The following is a 19,190-nucleotide window of genomic DNA, read 5'->3' as shown; positions in this document are numbered from 1 at the left end:
ACACAATAGAGAGCTTTCGATTTTGAGACGAGCACGACTACGAGTACCAGATTTTCTGGCGGGAAAACATGACAGCCGTTGTCATTCTTCTAAGAGTTTTTTGTGACCGGAAAAGGGTTAAAGAGTCTCCAATAAAAATAACCGCACTAATTTTTCAGGTGAAAAATAGTACAATGAAGCTTTCCGGGTTGAATACTTTATTATTAAAAAACGCGAAAAAAACTTTAAGTTAAATCTCGTACTCGTTGTCGTCCTCGTCCTCAAATCGAAAGCTCTTCTCTTCTCATTGGCTAAGAGACTACAGACAATAAGGGTTGATTTTAACAATCAGAGCAACCTACAGATTAGTTAGTTATCTGATAGCAGTTAACTGACTGAATACGTGGGTTGAACGCACAATGCATGATTTCCAGAAGCAATTTCAAACAGTGTTCTTCGACGGTGTGTTGTATGATAAAACAATTATAAGATTTGATGTTTTGTGATATCCGGAATAATCAAGGTCTCGCTAAGGTCTCGGCATTCGGTTCGGCTGATAACACTTACCTCGACCTCAATTATTCCGGATATCACAAAAACCTCGTCCAATGAATTTTTAAAAGCAGATATATAGTCTGACGTTCGCTGATTACTTGCGTAGCATAATTTAAACGTGAGGGGAGAGAGTAGAGTTCATGTTGATTCCCCCCCTACTCTTCCCTTGTAAAAAACATACATAGATAAGAGGGGGCAGTCGCGTCCTCCTAGGCTAGGGCTTTTCGTCACAACGGAAATTTCAAATCTTGATGGAAAGGGCAGAAAGGTGTTAGTGTATACATATATACATGTATGTTAATCATAGATTACTTGGAACGAGATCTTTCTCTAGCTGATTCACCTTTACCCTCGCGTGTCCACCAAGGATAGAAACTTAAGCGCAATTGTTTATTCATATAGCGTCATTTCCGTCACCTCGATTGTTATGAAACAAAGGCCATTGGAAGAATGAACTAGTTTCGACTTTATTAGTTTGATTTTCCTAGGTACAATGTCACCTGACCATTTCAATCCATGTAAACGGCTCTAAGCAGCCTTCATATCCTTACGCTTGCGTATTAACCAAACACAGACACTGAAGCTCATTGTAGAAACGAGGAAACAACTAATTCCGTCTACATTAAATATGAGCTAAATAAAGCCATATGATAACTATGGAACAAAGATTTATCTTGCCACATGTAGGAAATGTTTTCGTGAAAATTACAGAGATTTTGACGCTTAAGTTAACCATGTAATGATCACAGCTTTTGAAACTTTCCTTAGTTCACAACAAAGACACGCCACAAAGGGGAACAAGTTCGCGGAAAAATATTTACACAGGCTTATTGACGATGAAAAAGAAATGACATGTGGCACTTAACACTCATCACAAGGGCCACATGGTTAGTCATGCAGACCCAAAAAATCAAAGCAAAACAAAAGAAGGGAATCTTGGGTCACTGGCACTAAGGTCGACTTGACAGTAAGAACAAACAAGTTTTCTGAACGCTTTTACTTCGAGCATCAGATGATTTCTAAGAAACTCTTTGTGAGTGACAAGAACCACCGATCCAGTTCTAAAGGGGCGCTTTATGTCTATGCAGTAAAGAGATTTGCATACCACTGTGCTCTGTATTGCGTCGGTTTTCTAATCACGTCAGTAATGAAAGAGATACGAATAGTGGTATATATTACAATCATTCCCTGACTTATGAATAATTACTTGGCACTGAGAGCAAATAAAAAAGCAACTGAAAGCAAACAAAAACTTGAAATTGTACTACTGCACGCAATTCCTTAGGAAAAAGACAGAGTCATATTTGCTGTAACTGTGTTCTGTACGTGCTGCTGTTTTTCCCAGATACTTGAAACCTAAAAGACAACGACGGGATGGCATGGGTCATCCGGTGCATCCAGCCATCAGGACGCCATGTGTTTACTTTCATTTACAATTCATGGAACGGCATTACTTTTAAATGTTTGAAAACACGGCGCAGGAGCAAAGTCCAAGGAACTCAAGTTACTCCAACTGATATCGGTTTCAGGAACATTTTAGCTGTAATACCAGCAAGTATATTTTCCACAGTGTTCTCAATACATGTCTCCTAACTTAGGAAAGTAGTTCCGATGCCCCGCCCCCTATATTTAATGAATTCCTTTTCACAATAATGCTCAAAACAGCAAAACTTCAGAATACCCGGCAACGTAATTGTTAGAAACTTCAATGATCACAGGATGCCGTTCGCTAGGATTGGCTAATTCGCTTGTACTCCCGATGTTTCCGTGTCTTTTGCTAAGTCGCTGTTTATTAATTCGTTTGACTTCATTGATTTTGAAAGTTCATGCATCGAATATTTTTAGATTTCAGGTGCTAAAGAGCAAAGTCCATTTCAGACCTGACCATTTCAGTCAAAAGTTACCACCGGGTGTGTGCAATTTACACCATCTACGTATAAAGTGTGTTCATAGCCAAACTAAATTAAAGCCACTCGATAGAGTTGTCGGGGACATATATTTTTAAACTATTTAAAAATCATTAAGGAAATTAGTCGACTGTGAAGGTATGTTAAGTTAAGGGTCTTCCAATGCTCCGCCCATTAAGTTTAAGTTTCTCGAATTTCAAATACCAGACGTCAAACAGCCAAAAGCTTTCACGGCCAATGATCACAAGATATGTTGCTGTCCCTGATCGTTTCTGTTTTGTAATGAGTCACTAATCACACCTCAAGGTAGCATTGGAACCTAAATCATCACTCAGACATTATAATTCGACGGTTGTTCTGTGTCTTTTCACCAGTATATTGAAACAAGGTACAACCGTGACATATTTTTAGTGGCCAGTGGCCAAACGGACACAGGCTATTAGAGAGACTGACAGATTTGATTGACAAGTCAGTCATGAGTTTAAAGTGATTGAAATGTGAATGAACGCGTAGCTTTGCACACACCTCGAGTCAGCAACTCTGCCGCTTTCATCGTCACCTACGAATGTCGTTCGAATAGCCTCGTGTCCATTATTTTCGATTATGCTCTTTGGTGAGAGAGAGACAACAAGTGATTTCCACGACAACTATGCCATGAAACAAAAGAGAAAAGGTGGGAAGCAGCCGTCTGCGATAACCGTCATTACTGTCATGTGGGGCTCGGGTTCTGCTTGACAACAGTTTGGTGGACTTGTGTTTCAAGACTTGTGCCTCAAAATCTACGGACATCGGTTATTAGAAATGCGTGGCAATGACGACGGTTCTTAGATGAGTGGTGAATTTGTGGCAATGATTTCGGCGACTTCAACTTCAAGATCATGATCTACGGAATGTCTCAGCAGATGACATCATCGCGTTCACGACCAAACGGGGGCCTCCCCATTCGGTCATCCGGAATGGGGGGTGGGAGATTCCCTGTGATCCACAAGCAATCCGCCAGGCCAAGTTTAAAGAACGGACAAGGACATGGGTACGAACGAGGTGGATAACAACGCAACAAGGACTATCAGCAAAAACACCTTTAAGAACCACAAACAGCGGTTCTGAAGGAAGCACGTTACCCACTTTGTCTCTATTTCTTAAAAGTTCAGTAGGATATTAAGATCCTGGAACTTAAAACAGTACCTACCTGCATTCGATTCACGCCTGTCTGAAAGGAGTAGCAGCATTTGGAAACGCACGTCTAGCATTAAACTTCGTCCTCTTAACTACTTACTAGGAGCTGAGAAACAACTGTTAACGTTATAATGGAAGCTGGCGGGAATCAGGTGAGCATAATGATGATAAGACGGGGTAGATACAGGAGCTTGGCGACTTCAAAATTTCATCGCTTGGAAAGGAACTGCTACCAGTACCTGGTGGGAAAGATTTAGGCGTAATGTTGGACAGACCGTTTCACCATGCTTTTCTCGACTGGCTGATATAAATCGCGTTAAACTTGCATTTAATAAGAAAATTTTTATTAATACAATTTATACATTAGTATTTAGTAAACTAGTAGTCTAGTATTTAGTATTTAGTATCTAGTATTTAGTAAACATTGTTCGAGCGTGTGCGCAAATACTTCGAACAGAAATATGCGTAAGTTACAATCTTGCCAAATTATGCATGCCGTATTATCAGCGGGGCCAAACAGTATGACCATATTTCTCCTTTATTAAAAGAATTAAATGGGCTCCCAGTAGAAAAATTAATCTATGTTAGAAGTACCACTCTGGCATTTAAATGTATGATGGGCTAGCACCGGATCATCATACGTCTAAATTTACTAAACGATTTAACATCAGCGGGCGAGCAACTAGAAAGTCTCAATCGCTACATATTCCCTTGTTTAAATCGGCGAGTGGCCAGAGAAGATTCTATTACAGAACAGTAAAGATATGGAACTTAGCAAAGATGTTTTAAGCTTCAAACGAAAGCTCAAAAGTAAGCTACTTTGCTCGGCATAGAACTTTATAAACGATGTTTCTTGTGTTTTTTTGTTATATATTTACTGTACTCCTTTTTGTTTGTTATCATATATTTTGAAATTATCTTTGAAAAGCCTTGTTTAACGAGAGATAATGAAGGTCGCATGTAGGTATGTATATGAGGCGGCGAAGTAGACAAAACACCTCTTACAATTTCCACAACACATTAAAGTTAATTCAAGCAGGATAGAAGACGAAGTTTCCTTTGCCTCATGAAACTTTCCAACTCAATTTTCATCTTAAATGTTCGCAAGAGGAAGTGATTTTGACATATTTTTGCACACTCCGCAGTCGTCATTTAGCTAACAATTTAAAGTCAACTCTTGTTTCCGTTACAAATATGCTTTCCTTTTCTTCTCAGGTGATATATATGCGCTTGATCCATCGCCTAAGAAGATTACTCGCCGAGATACTGCGCATTGGTCATCAAGGCAATCAGAATTTTCCCGACTTTCACATAGTTTTGACTCTAAGACTAAACCTGAGGTAAGAGATATTCCAACTCATTCCTTAGAACGAATGTAAGAAAAATGTCTTTTTAAGATCGTGCGATAAGCCCTTCTGTTTTTAAAGTCACTGATGGGTCCTTGGAGTCGAAGTTTCAACTGCAAAAATGCTGAACTAAAACTCTTAATCCTCATCTATTTGAAATATATCCAAACGAGAATCTACAAAACCTTTTACAGCAACATGACTTCAACTAAATTTAAAATCAAAATATACAGCAGTTTACACCAATCCAGAATCAAGTGAGCATTGACAAGAGCATGGCTTCATGAATACCTTAGCAAAACGTGAGGTCATCTTAACAGAGGCACGTGTCTATGTTATTGGAATGTTGGTCCTATCATAGTGCAAAATACAAAAACACATTATATACAGCTATAGTTTGACTTAAATAAGCTGAAAACAAATGAGCTGTTTGCAATAAACAGAGGCGTTTATTGTGACGGGACTCGTGATGAGTAGAAGCACTTGGGTTAAAAAGAATATAGGTTTCGCATTCAAACGGAATTGAAAACAGTAATGAACGGTAAACTTGCGGGATATGGTTGAAAGGTGAAGGATTAAATACGCATAATTCCGTTTGCACCTGATATTTCATTAATTAAAGCTTGTTTTATCTAGTTCATGTTTCTATGTTAGTTAGTATTACGTCTTCATTTACCCACACTTAAAACATCCACAACATTCACTTCTTGAAGTTTTCTTTCACAGAAACTCGGATGGCTAGGGCAAGACTATGTAAGTACTTTGTATGTAATATCGTTTTAGTTGTAACATTATTATACTGTCATGATATCAATGCCATTACCTTCCACAATTTGCTCGTTGTCTTATTAACATGTCATTGATATTTTATAAGACAAGGCCAAGTCTCTACTTCGATAATTCTTTCTTGAAGTTGTTGCCCAATAACGCAAAGCTTCCAATTAAACCCATTCATGGATGTGATCTCCGGCACAGAAATAAAACCGCTTCAGTAATGTTTCCACATGGCGCTACTTCATATGATCGGAATAAAATGGTTCTCAGTTTTCCTACGGTGTGACCAAATTTTTTCATCAACAGATAACAAAGTATACCTCAAACGAAGACTTAAAATTGTCTTTTTGTGCGTCTTCTAATTGATCCTTTCAATCCTACAATTGGTCAAACTAGCAATTTACAGTAATTCCAAATTTTATTTCAAACTGCATGAAATATAGAGAACTGCTGTGAAGGCTTCACTTGTATGGTCACACCACGAAATTTCATCCACGGACTCATAACAAGTAGCATGTAAAAAATTCCATTTGAATGTTGCAAAATTTCTTTGAAACAGAAGTGAAAAATAAGAATAAATAAGAATGATGACACTCGATTAAATTTCACTCGCAGACGCAAAACTTAAAATCCAGTTTATGTCGGAAAATAGAAAGTACCATGCGAAAGTATCAACTGTGAATTCTGATACGTAAACAAAAGCATGTTGATTCTGATAAAAGTTTTATATTATCACGATACATAAATAGAGAACAACGTATCGAAAACCATTTACATGAACGACGACCTCCTGTCGATTAGTAGTCGCTGAGATTGTTTAGTTTTAAATATTCTTTGTGCAAAATTAAAACAAAACGCGCTGGTACATAGTTCTTTTAAACGGCGATTTTAGGTTGTTAACATTTTAACAAAAGACTTTTTATTGAAAGTGCTTTTATTTGACAACGTGAAACGTACTTTATTACACCTACGACCATGAAAACCAGTGATTCTTGACGATGGAAACAACTATTTGATACAGCAAATCTAGACTCAACGGTCCTCATTTAAAGCAATGTAGCTTTCAACTACCAACTTAGATCATGTGTCAACACCTGAACTGTATTTGAGCTGAATAGAAACTGTAAGATACAGTTGAAAGATGGTCTTTTTGATTTTTTTTTCCACACCAAATCACTTTTTTGGTTCTGCGGTTTCTCAAAGAAAAGCAATAATATACAGTTTCAAACCGTTTGGTACAAATCTGATAGGACAAGCAAATCATTTGTAACTGACAGTGAGGAAGCCAAGCCCCCTATTTAATTGGACTTGGGCGCTCGCTAAAATTATCCAATTACGGCACTGCACAAACAGCTCTACAGTTCCTACTTTCATGACTGTCTGACTCCTTCACCCACTTATTGAAAATTGCTACATAACCTGAGCCCAACACGTACGACTTTTAACTTAGTTTAATAAGTCTAACAGGCCACACGTCATACATGCTGCTTTGGTCTAAAGCAAGAAATTTTGTTTTCTTTGCAGGTAACAGAAGAATTATAACTACAACAGAAGTTATCAATTATATAATCCTCCTGATGTGCAGAATCAAATAGTAATGATTCGAGATTTAACAAAAAGTAATAATAAGATATTTAATGTAAATACATGACGGAGAGATGTTATGTAAATGCCTGTGGACTATTTATTGTCAAATAGAATATGCTTTTCCATTACAAATTCATGATTTTTTTTTTTTTTTTTTGATTTAAATGTTATCTTTATTCGAGGGCTCAAAACCATCTTCTCTTTGGTTAAGTGTCTAATTCTAACTTTAGTCTGCACGTTAACTTTCTGATTGGTAGCAAGAATTTTAATAAACTTTGTTGTAAATATACCTTTTTCTACTGACAGCAAAACAGTTTCCATGATTTTTTTAAATTTATTTTTGAAGACTTACATCGTACATTACTTTATTGGAGGGCACAAAACCATCTTCTGTTTGGCTAAGGGGTTAGTGTTAACTCATTTCATCTGCACGTCAGTTTTGTGATTGGTAACTAGAATATTAATAAACTTTGTTGTAAATATACCATTTCCTACTGACAGCAAAACAGTTTCCATGATTTGTTTTAAATTTATTTTTGTAGACTTAAATCGTACATTACTTTATTCGACGGCTCAAAACCATCTTCTGTTTGGCTACATGTAAGTGGTTAATGTTAACTTTCATCTGCAAGTTAGCTTTGTGATTGGTAACTAGAATTTAATAAACTGTGTTGTAAAAATACCGTTTCCTACTGATAGCAAAACACTTTTCTTACTTTTTTAAAATTCGTTGGATACAATTTATTAGTAAAATAAATTTGAAGACAACTTTCATAATTAACATCCCTGTTTATGCTCTGCATAATAATCTTTGCACTTCCTGGCGTTGCATTTATAAAAGAACGTTCTGTGAAATCCAGCCGAACACTTATGTCAATTTAAAAACAAAATGAAGAGCACTTGTTAAGACAAGAAAACTTCAAAGTGCTTAAATGGTACCTGTTTGTATAAATTCTGTTGTAAAACCATTGCACATGACAAATAAAAGTTACCTTTTGTGCATTTCTAATCACAATAACGTCAATGAATGACCCCAATCCGAGTAAATTACAGTAGTAAATTAATTCAACTATTATATATTATTTATGGGCAGCCTTACTGTCCGATCCAAAACCAATTCAGTGGAAACTGAGCTCACTTATTGGCACGTGGGTAAATTCCAGATATCATCCAGCAGCAAAACAACAACGAAAACAGCCTTTAGACATAACGGGCTATACAGAAACCCCGCTTTTACTCACACTGGTCTATTTTCCTTGCAACAGTCATGTGCTAATTGTAGGCATTGTGCCACGTTCAAAAAACTGCCGATTTCTTTGGGTTAATATGATTTTAATACTTAAAAGTTTAAAAAAATTAGTAGCAAAATAGTAACATGTATGATTATGATTTGTTCACCTCTCCCAGTCCCTTGTTTGAGCCTTGTAAAGTTTTCTGCCTCCTACTACAAAAGTTTCACTATGCAGTTATCGTTCGCATCTTTCGTCCTGTTTGCCTTCTGTGGTCTTTATCTTTGGTGAAAAAAATTGTTCCTAACTTTCTTTTTTTTCTGAGAGCCCTCTTAATATGGACAACCGGACAATACAGACACCATGGCATGTCCTCTTGGTATCCGTAGTAACCGGAATTCACATTTCACTGCAGAGTGACAATAAAAACTCACCGGCCCAACAGTGACTTAATAAACTCAGAGGACAAAACCGCCTTTTGCTTCCCGTGCCACTTTGAACATTGTTGATTGGTAAATTTCACGAGTCAGTGAGTGTGAAAATACAAACACTGTCTAGAGCACCAGGTGTTTTCCATGAGGAGTACTTGAAACTTTACGTGTGGGGGTTAAAGGCTAACATAGAAACAAAAGAAGAAATTAAATAGTGCTAGATAAGCTTTAACTTAAAAATCTAGCACGCTGAAACCATTATCACTTTTTTTTTTTTGTTACCGAGAAGACACGTGGGTCATTGTGTTGTACATAACAGTTCGCCAAACCTATGTTTGTCCCATAGTTAAAGACATTTATACACTTAAATTCAGTCAGTTTTACACGATGTTTGCATTTTCGTCTAAAAAAGAGTCTAATAAAAACAGCTATATGTTATCTTGAAATGCAAACTTAAACGTTATCACCCACCACCGCTCCAAAAAATGAAGAAACAACTCAAAGCCGCACCTAAAAGCAGGATTGTTGTTGACGGCACTAGGTACTGTGTTTTAACAAAAACAATTTTACCCTTCATTAACAACACATCAGCAAGACTTTAGGTTATGACAAGTAATGATCACCTAAGGAAAAAATGTTTTAGTATTCAAACAAATTCTCTCAACTAATTTTGGAAGGACATGTAAGTGGATTAGTCTAGAGAATTGTATGGGAATCAATTAATGTTCAGTGAAATAAAAGATAAGCGAAGGTGCTAGCCTGAAAAAACACAGCAGAACAGATAAAACGTACGTAACAGGACGTTATCATGACCAAACATTTCAAGTAGCCAAGCTTTCTTCCCGGGTAAAATGTTACTGAAGATAAAAATACATATTTGAAAGTTGCAATATACAACTAAGGAAGGGAGATCTGTAAATAGAAGCAGTAATACTATATATTGGCTCTCGTTATGATGTTTAAATATCTGTTTTACAAAAGCATTCACAACTGAAATAAAAAGGGCTTGTCATGTTTCGATGCAGAAACGCTTACGCGATTCCGTACATTAAGCTAAAGAAGCATACCTTAAAAGTACATTGTAAATCTAGAATCCTGGAACCTATTGGCAAAACCAAACGTAACAAAAAGTAATCTGAATCAACTATCTTTTAGTACACACGAGCCTAAAAATCCCAAATGAATGATTCTTACAATGACCCCATTCTAAAGTAGAATATCGTTCGTCACACAATTCGCGAAAAATGAAAGAGTTGTTTGTGCTTCATCTGTGCTTGGTAGTGACGTCAGGTGTGAAAGCAAAATTCAAGATGGCGTCTTAAAGGGTGAACGAACAACAATTCCTAAACATTTTTATTATAAAACAACAAGTTTCTTTCTTTCGGTACTTGAAAATATAACTACGAATACAGAATGAACCTATCCATTCTTAGATAATTATTGCTACACACTAAAGCGAAACTTTACTCTCTCTACAGCGACAACTTTCATTTTGTCCCAATCGAAATATTTATCCTTGTGTTTAAGGTCTTTACAACCGCCACCCCCTAACAAAGGCCATTTTTTTCGGTCCCCAAGGTGGCCGTTGTCGATACGTTCAACTGAATCTACACCACAGTCGATTCTAACACACGAAAAGTCGTCCTCCTTAGCTTACGTAAACTTCGGTGGCACAACATATGAAATAACCATAAAAAGGGTTTACTCACAATTGAAACTTGGTCTTGAGGTAACCACCCGATCATGAATCCCTTTTTTTCGTTCAAGTAACTATAAACCACTACACCGATTTTTTCCCGTTGTATGTGCAATGAGACATGCATGGAATAAGCGTGTGTTAAGACTACTACAAAGACACCGAATACATTAAACAAGAAAAAAAACCGCTGGTCACTGTAAATCCCTTCTATAAATAACGGAATTACATGACTTGCATAAAAAAAACTCAGTCTATCTCAGCACTCGCAGGAAGGAAAGCCTTGTAAAATCGTATTTGCTTGTAATGAAGGTGTGAAAATTAAAACGGAAAGAAAGCATTCCCTAAGTTAACGCTCATTAATTATCTTTGCCACGCCTCACTCTGGCTCTCAATAGTTTCTTACTAAAATTTCATTTGTGAACTTACCGGAGCCTCTCAGTGCTGAGGAACGGTCCAAACAGAGCTGTGATTACAGTGATCGTGTTATGTACCAAGCTAGCGAGCAGTCTCTTATTTTCCTTCAAAATCAACTGAATGGAACACGCGTCTCCTTCGCTATGCCGCGAGAGAGAAACGCTACCTTGCGACCCCAGTGGCGTATGTGGCTATTTTCTTCTCTCGAACGTTTTCCGCGACGAACTAAAGAAAAAAGGAAAGCTGCTCGTAGTCTACGTGTTACGGACGCTGTATCAGGACATCACAACAAGACAGCAACCACAGTAAAGAGGCACTTATAGAAACGCGATGAGGAACAGCTGGAATGTGTTACTGGTAACGGGTTCGTTTTGTTTTCCACTTCTGGCATGAAAATTATCGAACGTGCATATCTTCACAGGATTGCGGTTTACCTTAAAAAGCAACAGCGACGTAAAGTTTTCCACGAATCATATCTGCGGACTGAAATCCGAGAAGCACGTTTTCTGTAACTACTCTGATAGAAGAAATTTTAAAAGCCCTAAACTTGCAGGCACATCAAAAAGAATTTTTTTTACTTTATTGCTCACGTTTTTGACAGCAAAAATTTTCTTTTTTCGGTCGAGGTCTGAACCGTAACACTAAACAGGACCGGAGGCTTCTTTGTCCACAGAGACTATCACACTGTAAACTTCAGTAACGTGAACTTAATAAATCAGTGTATTTAATGGTAAAAAAAACTTATTGTTTCGCTCTAAAAATTGTCAGCCAATTCTTTTTTACTATACAAGCCAACCCAATCTCTTACTTTATTTTTAAGGAGAAGGTAGCGAAGAAGGGCAAAAGGGAGAGGGAACGAAAAAATTTCGGCCTGTATGTTTTCTGTGTCCAATTCAGACCAAGTGATGTGCCTTTAAACTATTTATACATGTAACTTATGTATACAGTTCACAAGACGGCATTGAAAAGGCACATCTCTCTGGGGTAACACCATAGCGGGAAAACAAAATATACACGCCAAAAAGGCCTATTACCTAACATTGCCCTCCATCCTATCCCTTCAGAAAGGACGGATATTTAAGGCAAACCTAGTTGACGTTTACCCGAACAAGACCGACATACACTGCCAAACTAAAGCTAAAGCTAACTGGGTAGCCACAGTGATTTGGGTATCTCCATGATTCGGGTACCCCCATACCCAAATCACCAGTGCTATAGGCAACCCCTTCTCATATGACGTTAGTAATTTGGGTATCCACTGGTACCCTCCCGAGATACCTAGATCACTAGTGATTTGGGTATCCCTAAGTTATGAAATTTGGAGGGAAATATTTATTCTGCGAAAGATGTATGCCGCAAAGTTTAGAAATCTGATGCAATATGTGAGAAATCATGAATATCTCCCGGATTTTCAAAACAGGACAAATTGATACTTCGCAAATATGCGAAGAAAATTGAGTTCGACTCCAAATCTGGGTCACTATTTTATTTAGATCGACAAAAGGATGGCAAACCTCACAGCGGGAGAAGCAGAGAGTTTTTCGGGAATGCCACTCAGCTAAAAAATCCTCTCGCCAGGCGGGGAGAGACAGTGCGCTACAGAAATTAAAAGAGCGGTACTACTGACCAGAATATCATAGGGACCCCGTGGACTGAATAGTAAGAACCGGCTTATCAGGGCTCCAAGTTTAGTTTAATTGTTTTTTTATTTTTTGAATGTACTTTTATCTGGACATCAACATTACTTGTACATAAATGGATGAAGTCATTGCAGTTGTATGAAATAGCTGAGCACATGAAACCCTATTGTGGGAGAATACATTTCCGTCCAGTACTCTGTGATAAAGTAACTGTAAAAGATAAGAAGGGCAAAATATGCGCACACGTTTACAATTCCAGGTTGTTTTAAATGACCAACAAAAACGTAAACAGACACTATCTTTTTTCTATCAATATTGAGCACCGCATGGAAAATCGTACGAAGGCCAAAACATTCTTCGACAAGACGTGACAGACATCACAAAAGATTGATCGAACGTTGTGATTTCATAAAGCCGATACGATATTCAAAATTCATAAAAGAAACTGAATCCACATAATACATTTTTCCATGTACTAATTGACTGGTTATAGCATTTAGTGTTTTGGGCACCCCCACCGGGATACCCGTATCACTAGCAATTTGGGTACCGGGATACCCAAAACACGGAGATACCCAAGTCACTGTCACACCGCAAATGGTTGAGCATCAGACATGGGAGTGGAAGGCCTGGGTTCGATTCCCCACTAAATCACCAAAAGGGGATATGTAACTGACGAGAAATAGCTTCGCTTCCCTTTTTATCACATCTGCAAACTTCCTTGTCATCGAGGTTGCCGCTTGCGGTTAAAAAATCCGTAGCCCTAATCTCAAAGTACTTTCACGGATCTGACTCTTGTGAGTGCGTTTGATTCGTTTGAATGAAAAGGCAGTCAATTCCAAATGCAACCAATTTTTTATAAGACAGTGTCGAAAAAATTATTGTAAACAAACGAGAAATTTAATTCATCATTTTACTGTCCTTCTTCTACACTTCTACTATAGCGCGTCACCGAATGACGGATAAAAGAAAGGCATAAATCATACACAACCGGAAGTCAACCTGCTGACCTACAATTAGCATAATAAGAGGTAAACGTGTCTTGCGAGGACACGCCCAAACGTGTGTCCTTATTTCATCAACGTTTCATTAGGTTGAGTAGGGAGCAATAAGAATTTACTATAAGCTTGTTGTTGAAGGACTGGAGTTTAAGGAGCTAGCTATGCCACGCAAACATTAGTTAAATTCAGTTATTGTATTTTAGTAACAACTTAAAACAGTGAAGATTATTAAAAGATGCATCGAAAGCAATTAGAGAGCATACCTAGAGAAAACGGAACAATGGGAAAACGCACAGTGATAAAAATGGGAGATTTGAAAACTGTTCAGCTGTTTTTCAAAGTTTACATCTTACACACCGGAAGACGTCGTTTCTCCGGCGTTTCTCGTGAAATTATGATTGGTTAAGAAAAAGGTTTAAAAACTGTACTTATCTCCAACTGAGATCGGTCTGACGAAGACCCAGCTGCAGGGCCCAGTTGTTCGAACGCCGGTTAGCACTAACTCCGGGTTAAATTTTAACGCGGGTTTCTTTATCTTTTTATCAAAAGCTCTCTTTCGGATAATTTTATCCTTTCTTTTTAGAGTATCCAATCATCAAATTGTAGGCAAAGAGAATTAAACTGAACTTGCTTCTTAAGCCCTCATATCTGAGTTCAAATTTCGCACTAGCCGTGGGTTATCTTATCAAAACTTTTCCACAGGTGAATGAGAACACATGTTAGGGTAATTGACATTTTGTGGACTGCTGCACAATCACTTTAGTACAGTTATGAGCTAACAAAACATGCCCAGTTTGACAGTAAGTGTTTACATAGGTATTGAGGTGTTTAAGGGCATGAAAGATCTCATAAACTCACATTTATTTTGGCACATTTAACCCTTAGGCCTGAGAAAGACTATTAGCATCGATTATCATCTAATTTTTCCTCATAACACCACTTTCCAATCAAACATAATGGCTATGAGAATAAAGAAAATGATAAAAAAGAAAAAACAACTTGATAGTGAAACGAATTCTCCCCATCAATAACATAACACAGCAAATGTATCAGTCTGGAAAATGTGCTGATGATTATTAGGTTATTAAGGGTTAGGAAGAACATACTGTTACTGCCAGAAGAGAAGGTAACTTGGCTAGAAATGGACAAGTATGCAATCTGGGAAAGGCAGGATGTACATGTTCCTTTCTTCATGTACAGCAATTGTCTTTTGAGCTTGATTTAGTCAACTGTTAAAATATAAACCACCCACAACTGACACAGAACTGGCAACAAAATTAATAAGCAGACAGCTGTGGGCTGTAAGACGGTCTACTATTGTAGTGCGAAGTTTTGACAGCTTTGGTGAAGAGACAAAAAATAACTGGTTGACAAGGCCTATGTTTATTTAGTTGGTCCTATCATACAGAGCTGTTACAGGCCCTGGAAAAAAGTGGACAAACTTTACAGCTAGAGTACAGAGAGAGTCTCGAGCTTTTCACCCACTATTCCAGACATATTATTTTAAAGGATGGCATCTCAAAAGCATAGACATGATTTGCACATGGTTATATTATACCAAAGTACACTACAGTCCACGCAACTAGAAGAATCCACTATTTCAAATGCAATTTATAGGTTTTCAACCATCTTATTGTCTACAACACACCAATGTAATAATTATGCTACCCACTCAGACTACACCTTAGCTTAAATCCAAGATTTTCAAGGCATGAACAGTGGTGAGCCCATCTTTCCTCCACGAGCAAGAAAAACGACACTTTTACAGCAGCTGAGTGATTTCTGGCACGCTCAGATTGGTTAAAAGCTTTGGTCTTTGAGGGTATAAACCATGAAAATGATGCACTGATGGCGCAATTTATTTTTTTCTCTTGCGTGTGGGTGTCTGTGGAAATGGACCTTAAAAACCGTCGATGTGATTGTACAGAACAAATAGATAACAATACCTATACTCTTATAGGCTACTTTTGATGTAAAAATTTACAAAACTTTGCAGTAAAACAGCTCACCTGATGTCAGCCATTTAATGAGTCTTAAACCTCATTGAACAGCATTTTGAACATCATTTGACATCAACATTGATGCTGGATAGTGTGCTCCAATGCAAATTATTGTTTGTATAAAGTATTTTATTCTAGTCCTCAAACACTTTAATCTTTTTTGTGTTCATATAAATAAGTGTTGTTATTAATATAATTGTTATTAATATAATTTGCTAAATGACCTAAAATTCCTAGAAATCCTTAAACCATCTAGCAGATGACAAGCCATATTACACGTGGGAACATTTGATTTGTTTCCAATAAAATCATAAGTCTAAAAACAACATGATTGGTTTGGGATCAGTCATATGAACCATCTATCTAAGTATTTAAAGCAGTATTGTTTTCATTAATGCGCCAACATTCTACACTGGTGCGATTTCCACTCCAAAAAAAATTATAGACTCGGAGATTCACTCTACTCCCTTGGTTGCAAAGAATAGAGGCGAAAAAGCAGCTGAAGACGTTTAGATATATTACTGATGTCTAAATTCGGGTGTCGTTTAAAACTACAGTGAATCTGCTACAAAAATATCAACAGAGAACTGAGCAATTCACTTTGATGAATGTAAATTTTGCAGCGCAGTATTTCATTGCCGGCAACGGAAAGTTCCAGGCTTCGTTTAAAATATATCAAGCCAAGAAATAAAGTTAAAGAATACACGATCACCAAATTACTGAAATTGAAGATTGAGTTGGCAAAGGCACCGGAGAGGACCAAGCAACATCGCTTAATGTGCGGAATAATACCTGAATAATAGTACAGTATTGCAAATTTTGTCCTATTGGCTATTCAGACAGTAGTGTTGGAGCTTGTAGAAACAGCCTGTGAAGCGACAAAACCACTCCAGAAAATTTCTGCCATTTTCGAAAAGGCCTGGCCTTACGCAGGTTACATTTTAAACAACACGTTACAAGGGTGTAAAATAAACTACAAGATGTTCAATGACCCTCTGAAGCTAATGACGAATCGTGCAAAAGATGCAAATGATGGATTCCCTGCCACAGTTCGAAGGGCACTCAAGTTTGCTCTAAAGTATGCTCTCAGTTCTGAACTGTGTTTATAAAAAGAAAGTTTACTGACCTTTAAGGTTTACTTTGGCGAAACATCAGTTGCATTTCACCCTCAATTAGACCTTTGCTCTCGATGTCGTCTCCCATACTTTGGCATCTAAGGAACCTGTGAGGGCGTTCGTTCCCAAGGGATCACCTAGTCCTCAGGCGTTCTCAGTCCAGATAACCGAGCCTAGAAAGTAGGGGACTGAGCTGGGCCCGGGAAGGAGGGGAGGGGTACTCGACCTCTGTGTGTAGGGTTATGTAGGGCTGGGTAGGGCAGACACAAAAACGTTCCTATTCCACCAAAAATGTAGACACAAATAACAAAACAGCAAAGAAAAGAGCGATTGACTTGACTTCTATTGCACCAACCCGTTAGACTGTTCGCGCATTCTTGATTAAGCAAAAATTCGGACAGTTTTGTGGTCAAAAATTTTATGGGATTGCACGGTTTTATTTCACCGCCTCAAGGAAAAAAATAGGAAAGGATGCATCAATTAAAGTTAGATAGCCAGTTAACGTAATCGGCTCAGGCCCCGGTCTCAGTCGAAACTCGAAAGCCCCGGTAAGTGTGTTGTGTTTACCGTGTTTCCAGTCAAGATCAAAGTGTTAATAATTTTTAAAATGATACAATAAAATTATCAGTTAAAATTGACTGGTTTTATGAGCTAGGAACTGTACTAATAAGGTTTTGATTTTAAAATTTGCCTTCAGACCCGAAAAGTTACCGGGTCTTTCGAGAATTAAATATGCCCATCGATAGCGATCGTCGTGACTTCGATTTCGTCAGAAATACCCATAAAGGGCCTCCGCTTTGTATACGTGACTAGAATACGTGACTAGAATATATTCTTAACCTCCGGTCCTATTACTAGAGAGAATAATCTCTCTTGCCTATGAGATTTAGGAAGGGCATTTTCGCAGACTATAGATTCTCTCACCTTTCTTTCGCGCCTCCTCCCTCGCGCTGCATACTCGCGTGAAACTCGCTTATTGTTCATCCGGTTTTTCCTGAGGGGAGGGAGAGGGGTCTGTACACAGGCTAATAGACTAGCTGTGAAGAGTCTACCTCACGTTGAAAACATAACAGAAGAATACAAAACTGCGAATACATCTTTTGTATTTATTACATTATCCTGTTTTAAACTACAAGGTGTTTTCATTTACACATCATATTATAGCCTACGCAGCTGGAAGTTTTGTTAAAGGACAGGGAAAGGGAGCGCGAGCGACGAGCGAAACCGCGAGCGCTTTTTTTTTTTGGTGTGTTTTTCACCTGTGGTTCGTGAAGTAAGAGACACGCGCTAACCCACGTTAATCGAGAAAACGAGGGGGGGGGGGGGGGGCGCAAGGCGAGGAAGATCTTCTTCCTCTTCCTCTTCACCACTTGTTTTCTCGTTTGCCCTCCGCTCAGCGTTCGTTAAACACACCAAAAAAAAAAAAGAAAAGAAAAAACAAGGGAGAGGGAGAGAAGAAACAACGCCTGCAACGCAGAACGTTGTTTCCGCCCCATTTTCCTCGCAGCTTCGCTGCTCGTTCACGGGCCCCTAGCCCTTGGCTTTGATAGATTGTGCTAGCAAAAAAGTGCATAATATGCTACCAGAAGTGTTCGCACAGTTTTACAATTATGCCAATAATTGTGCTAGTTCATGTAAATTATGGTCATTTTAGCAAATAATGCAGAAATTATGCTTCTTCTTTTTACTTTAAATTTGGTAAAAGCACCTCAATAACTATGCAACAAACAAGTAAATGGCAACACATTTGCCCTATTTACTTCTAGAAACGTTTAGAGTGCATAATTCTTTGTCTGACAATTACAAAAACTCAAACAATTAACAAGCAGCACGCAGACGCCATCTCGGGTAACGGAACTAGTTATGCGCATACATGGTCACTTCCTGTGTGGACCAAGGTTCCACATTAAGCCGACAAAAAATTGATTTTGTTACTTAAATTAGCCTGTTACACTTATTTCGGGCCAAAAATTGGTGTCATGATCCGTAAATGACAATTTTGTACTGCGAAACTAGCCAAATGTGCAAATTATGCTGCAGTGCTTTTTACGCTCGTGATGGCGAATTATGCCAAAATGTATGCTAGCACAATCTATCAAAGCTTAACTACGCATCTCCTACAAAAACGCCAGTTACGCAATTTATATTTTGTACAGCTGAACCGGAACAGATTAAGATTTTAGACTTCGTAAACGTTACCGGACAATACCGTTTTCGCAATGCAACTCACTTTCGATCTTTTAAGCTGAAATCAATTAGCACGAGCACGCACACAAAAGTTTCTCCCGACAAGTGATTTACATAAACAGCTGGAAATTTCAGAATAATATAGTAGAA

At 38.0% G+C, this 19,190-nt stretch overlaps 1 long non-coding RNA gene across 1 annotated transcript; it reads left to right on the top strand.

The window, feature by feature from the left end:
- Positions 1-2,694: 2,694 nt before the first annotated feature.
- LOC140928418 (uncharacterized) lies at positions 2,695-8,722 on the top strand. Its single transcript, XR_012164645.1, has 4 exons — positions 2,695-3,769; positions 4,833-4,957; positions 5,690-5,716; positions 7,262-8,722. It is a non-coding gene; the product is annotated as an uncharacterized lncRNA (long non-coding RNA).
- The last annotated feature ends 10,468 nt before the right edge of the window (positions 8,723-19,190 follow it).

The sequence above is a fragment of the Porites lutea genome, chromosome 2 (genome assembly GCF_958299795.1).
Source record: "Porites lutea chromosome 2, jaPorLute2.1, whole genome shotgun sequence".
Lineage (NCBI taxonomy): Eukaryota > Metazoa > Cnidaria > Anthozoa > Scleractinia > Poritidae > Porites > Porites lutea.
This window is presented reverse-complemented; position numbering and strand designations above follow the sequence as displayed.